The sequence below is a fragment of the Oncorhynchus clarkii genome, chromosome 18, assembly GCF_045791955.1.
Source record: "Oncorhynchus clarkii lewisi isolate Uvic-CL-2024 chromosome 18, UVic_Ocla_1.0, whole genome shotgun sequence".
NCBI lineage: Eukaryota > Metazoa > Chordata > Actinopteri > Salmoniformes > Salmonidae > Oncorhynchus > Oncorhynchus clarkii.
The window spans coordinates 43,576,524-43,582,902 of record NC_092164.1 but is presented as its reverse complement, the minus strand read 5'-3'; the positions used below and the strand labels follow the sequence as shown (position 1 = coordinate 43,582,902).

The window sequence follows — 6,379 nt, the reverse complement described above, 5'->3', positions numbered from 1 at the left end:
CTACAGATTTTAGTATCAGACTCTTTTTTTCTTTTTGAATTCCAGGTGCTCCTGCAACAACTTCTGTTCATACTACAACTACCAGAACAACTGCACCTCCACTTGTGGCTTTACATGTCACCATACAACAAGTGTTTGTAAAAGCTTTGAGTAATCCTCTAAGCAAAGAATTTCAAGTACTTGCCGCAAACATTGTTAAAATGGTAGGTCATAGAAAGCCAGCGGTGACCATTGACTTGTCTCTGAACAGCTTGTTATTTAATGTATGACCATGGACATTGTGTGATGATAGTTGATACTATCAGTAGTAAGGTTCAGGTGACAATTCTGAGCTTGTGTTTCAGCCCAATGAATGGGGCTAGGGAATGTAACCACTTTCTGATTCAAAGACAGAGTGACAGATGGACTGAAAATCCATGAGATCAACAGGATAGTTTTAACATATTTTGAAGCTATCGTGTTTGTTTACAAACACAAAACAATGGAGTATAACAACCCTACTGACACCGCACTGGGGCATTTGAAAAACCCAGTCCCAAAATTTGGGTGGGACCAAGGCACTTGTTGATTTCCCTTGGAAATTCAATGATTTCATGGCCAACCATGAACCCATATTACCCAAAACCCAGGGCAATCTAAAGTGGCTTAACCATGGTCCCAGATTATATGCTTCATTTGAGACCAAAATCAAGTCTAAAACTGTAGAGCGCAAATCCGCTGCCAGTTTGTGGCTTATGGTATCATAAACATTTTAGATATGGTAAGGTAAGAGGAAAGCTCAAAAGGCATTCTTAAGTTACATTTGTCAAGAATCAATGAATATGTGTAAAATTGAAATAACAGTGTACCATTTAGTTGTAAAGAATGTGAGTTATTTATTGGCAAGCTAACTATCCAGTCGCAGAGCTCCGGTGTATAGCAACTGTCGCTAACCAGACCTGGTCTCATTTCAAATGCAAGGAAGCCTATGAGGGCTGTGTCAAAAAATTTGTTTACATTAAAAATGAATTGTTTAAAATGGATAAAATATTAAACAGTGCACCCGTGGGGGAACTTGTCAATCCTGAATTGCGGAGCCAGTTGAAATTATACATGTGTTGCCTTGTTTGTTGAATAGTTAGCTTGCTTGCATTGCCAGGCACAGAACAAGTAGCATACGCTAACTAGCTAGCTAACCCGGAAATGTAACTTTGTTTCCATCAAATGTTAAGTTAGCTATATTATGAGCATTCAGACTCATCCAGCAGCTAGCCAAACTACAAGATTAATTTTAACCAGTTCCCTTGAAGTGATTGAAATGTCAATCCACAAGAACGTAACTGAGATCTCTAGATTAGCATGGGTGGATAGCGGATAACTTCATGAAGTAGTTTAAATGCAGCTAACATCAAACTGGCTGGTTCACAGGGGGAAATTTCCAACCTCGCGAACAGTAACTGAGGGCAGAATTGGTCAATTGAAAAGATTGAAAAGATTCTGCTTTAAAAGCAAGTTCTACATATTGTTGATTTGGTTTCCTTTTTCCTTTTTTTTACAGTGCGACTTGATCTACAGAGCCAGATATGGGACTCTTTTCACCCAGACGGTCGTTGTTGCATTCAAGTAATATCCTAGTCTATGCTAAGCTCTTTTTTAAATTACCAATCACTCTGGGAAAGTATTTTGTTACACAAAAATAGAACAATTAACTTTTATACCACAATTAACATTTCTGTAATATTTACTTATTTTAATACATTTTTTATTTAGTAATATGTTTATTGTAATATTGATTAAATATATTAAATATGTCATTATTTATCTATTTTATACAAAAACTAAAATTTTCTGTAGTATTTATTTATGATATTTTGAAGACAGTGTTTTAACCAATGCTACACATGAATGACTGGCCACTGTTCACTCACCAATTGTTTTCACCTCTGACTCTTTGCAGACCTGTCGTCAACACTGGATTCTGTTCCGGTATGGGAACAGTCACAAAGGCTGAGGTTGAACTGGTGTTCAATGGAACCTCCAACGAACCTTTCCCTAAGGGTAGTGACATTGCAGATATACTGAAGTCAATATTCAACCTTTATTTGGATCCAAACTCCATCACTGTTATAAGTAAGTAAACCCAATCAAAGGGTGCACCAAAAGTATCCTTTTGACAAGAACTGGACAGTTTTGGCCCCAAAGAAGTTACACTCAGTCCTATCTACGAGATATAGGGGCAACACTAGAGATATTCTATTGTCCCAGATGCATATTCCATAAGTCCTAAAGGTCATGGTGAAGTGATTACATTTATCTGTGACATTGAAGTGGGTGACAAATGGCCTGGGATGACTGAATCATTGCAAAATTATTGAAATATCCAAAAACAAACAAAATCACAAAAAAAAGCAAACCCAATCAATATATGCTCCAAAATTATCCATTGACATGTAATGTACAGCTGTGGCCCATTTGAAGTTAAATCACGCTGAAGCCCACCAAAATCGTTGTAATTCCACACATTGTATTCTAGGTATATACCCTAATTTCTGCCATTTTGTATTCACAGCGACCCCAAGCACAGCCACAGATCTGTTGACAAACACAACAGCTTATACTGTTGCAAAATCAACAACAAGAGGAACCACAACCACTACTTCCATCTCAGTCGGTAAGGGATATGTTGTGCAATCCGTTATAAGAGAATAGTACTTCAAAGGTGAACACGAGTACTTCACCAGTACATATTTCAATTGGAGCACCTTTCAAATTCTAAAAGAGTGCAATGTTTTATTAATTTCAGATGCCCCTGCTACAACAACTGTTCCTGCTACAACTGCCATAACAACGGCACCTCCTCCAGTGGTGGAATTACAAGTCACCTTGCAGCAAGCTTTTGTACCAGCCTTGACTGACCCTCAAAGCACAGAATTCAAAACACTATCAGTAACCATTACTACATTTGTAAGTCCTCGAAATCCAGATATGACCATTCATTTGTGTCTATGTTGATGTGTTTATTGACTTTACCTAAGGCTCATGTGACAATGACTTTAGGCTTAATGATCGGTGAGCTACGGGAATAAGGGATTGCTAAAATACATAGGCCTAATAATGTTATATATATATTATGTTTGTAAAATCTCTCATACTATTTGATGGTCTATTAAAGTTGACTCTTCTCTCCCCTACTCCTTACAGTGTGACACAATCTTCAGAGAAATATATGGGCTTAGTTTCGTTCAGACGACTGTTACTCAATTCAGGTAATATTGTATTCTACTTTTAAACCATTTTCTTTAATTTAGACAATAAAGTCTTTAGAACCTAAAAAGCCTTATTTTTAGCACAACTTTACTTTTTCAGTCACCTTTTGACTTGACCCTGACCTATGAACTTTTTGACCCTCTGCAGACCTGTGCCTCGTCTCGGTCAGGATCCTAACACAGAGGTGGATTTGGAACTGGAGTTCAATGCGACCTCCACAGTACCTATCCCCAAGGGCAGTGACATTGTTGAAACATTGAAAGAGGCTGTGACCAATCCAAACTCTAACTTCAACTTATCTTTGGATCTGAACTCCATCACTGTGATAAGTAAGCAAAACCAATCAATAGGTGCTCCAATAATATCCATTGACAAGTAATGTTCAGTTGTAGAACCTTTGAAGTTAAATCCCGTTGCGGAATTGATCAACCAATTGCGGCTAAATCAGCAACATTTCATTGCCCTCCCTCCAACATCCCACGTTATCAAGTTATAAACACTAGTACATCACCAGTACAGTTTAAGCACACGATGCATTGGAGCACATTTCAAATTCTAAAAGAGTGCAATGTTTTATTAATTTCAGATGCCCCTGCTACAACAACTGTTCCTGCTACAACTGCCATAACAACGGCACCTCCTCCAGTGGTGGAATTACAAGTCACATTGCAGCAAGCTTTTGTACCAGCCTTGACTGACCCTCAAAGCACAGAATTCAAAACACTATCAGTAACCATTACTACAATTGTAAGTCCTCGAAATCCAGATATGACCATTCATTTGTGTCTATGTTGATGTGGTTATTGACTTTACCTAAGGCTCAAGTGACAATGACTTTAGGCTTAATGATCGGTGAGCTACGGGAATAAGGGATTGTTAAAATATATAGGCCTAATAATGTTATATATATTATATTTGTAAAATCTCTCATACTATTTGATAGTCTATTAAAGTTGACTCTTCTCTCCCCTACTTCTTACAGTGTGACACAATCTTCCGAGAAAGATATGGGCTTAGTTTCGTTCAGACGACTGTTACTCAATTCAGGTAATATTGTATTCTACTTTTAAACCATTTTCTTTAATTTAGACAATAAAGTCTTTAGAACCTAAAAAGCCTTATTTTTAGTACAACTTTACTTTTTCAGTCACCTTTTGACTTGACCCTGACCTATGAACTTTTTGACCCTCTGTAGACCTGTGCCTCGTCTCGGTCAGGATCCTAACACAGAGGTGGATTTGGAACTGGAGTTCAATGCGACCTCCACAGTACCTATCCCCAAGGGCAGTGACATTGTTGAAACATTGAAAGAGGCTGTGACCAATCCAAACTCTAACTTCAACTTATCTTTGGATCTGAACTCCATCACTGTGATAAGTAAGCAAACCCAATCAATAGGTGCTCCAATAATATCCATTGACAAGTAATGTTCAGTTGTAGAACCTTTGAAGTTAAATCCCGTTGCGGAATTGATCAACCAATTGCGGCTACATCAGCAACATTTCACTGTCCTCCCTCCAACATCCCACGTTATCAAGTTGTACACACTAGTACATCACCAGTAAAGTTTAAGCACACGTTGCAGTTGGAGCACCTTTCAAATTCTAAAAGAGTGCAATGTTTTATTCATTTCAGATGCCCCTGCTACAACAACTGTTCCTGCTACAACTGCCATAACAACGGCACCTCCTCCAGTGGTGGAATTACAAGTCATCTTGCAGCAAGCTTTTGTACCAGCCTTGACTGACCCTCAAAGCACAGAATTCAAAACACTATCAGTAACCATTACTACAATTGTAAGTCCTCGAAATCCAGATATGACCATTCATTTGTGTCTATGTTGATGTGGTTATTGACTTTACCTAAGGTACAAGTGACAATGACTTTAGGCTTAATGATCGGTGAGCTACGGGAATAAGGGATTGTTAAAATATATAGGTCTAATAATGTTATATATATTATGTTTGTAAAATCTCTCATACTATTTGATAGTCTATTAAAGTTGACTCTTCTCTCCCCTACTTCTTACAGTGTGACACAATCTTCCGAGAAAGATATGGGCTTAGTTTCGTTCAGACGACTGTTACTCAATTCAGGTAATATTGTATTCTACTTTTAAACCATTTTCTTTAATTTAGACAATAAAGTCTTTAGAACCTAAAAAGCCTTATTTTTAGCACAACTTTACTTTTTCAGTCACCTTTTGACTTGACCCTGACCTATGAACTTTTTGACCCTCTGCAGACCTGTGCCTCGTCTCGGTCAGGATCCTAACACAGAGGTGGATTTGGAACTGGAGTTCAATGCGACCTCCACAGTACCTATCCCCAAGGGCAGTGACATTGTTGAAACATTGAAAGAGGCTGTGACCAATCCAAACTCTAACTTCAACTTATCTTTGGATCTGAACTCCATCACTGTGATAAGTAAGCAAAACCAATCAATAGGTGCTCCAATAATATCCATTGACAAGTAATGTTCAGTTGTAGAACCTTTGAAGTTAAATCCCGTTGCGGAATTGATCAACCAATTGCGGCTAAATCAGCAACATTTCATTGCCCTCCCTCCAACATCCCACGTTATCAAGTTATAAACACTAGTACATCACCAGTACAGTTTAAGCACACGATGCATTGGAGCACATTTCAAATTCTAAAAGAGTGCAATGTTTTATTAATTTCAGATGCCCCTGCTACAACAACTGTTCCTGCTACAACTGCCATAACAACGGCACCTCCTCCAGTGGTGGAATTACAAGTCACATTGCAGCAAGCTTTTGTACCAGCCTTGACTGACCCTCAAAGCACAGAATTCAAAACACTATCAGTAACCATTACTACAATTGTAAGTCCTCGAAATCCAGATATGACCATTCATTTGTGTCTATGTTGATGTGGTTATTGACTTTACCTAAGGCTCAAGTGACAATGACTTTAGGCTTAATGATCGGTGAGCTACGGGAATAAGGGATTGTTAAAATATATAGGCCTAATAATGTTATATATATTATATTTGTAAAATCTCTCATACTATTTGATAGTCTATTAAAGTTGACTCTTCTCTCCCCTACTTCTTACAGTGTGACACAATCTTCCGAGAAAGATATGGGCTTAGTTTCGTTCAGACGACTGTT

At 38.0% G+C, this 6,379-nt stretch overlaps 1 protein-coding gene across 1 annotated transcript in view; it reads left to right on the top strand.

Moving 5' to 3' along the window:
- Positions 1 to 2,630: 2,630 nt before the first annotated feature.
- The window catches only part of LOC139372652 (uncharacterized), a 52,643-nt gene continuing 48,894 nt past the window's right edge, over positions 2,631 to 6,379 (top strand). The window contains exon 1 of the mRNA XM_071112428.1: positions 2,631 to 2,650. The gene's annotated coding sequence lies outside the window, so the exon portion shown is untranslated. The remainder of the gene's footprint in view (positions 2,651 to 6,379) is intronic.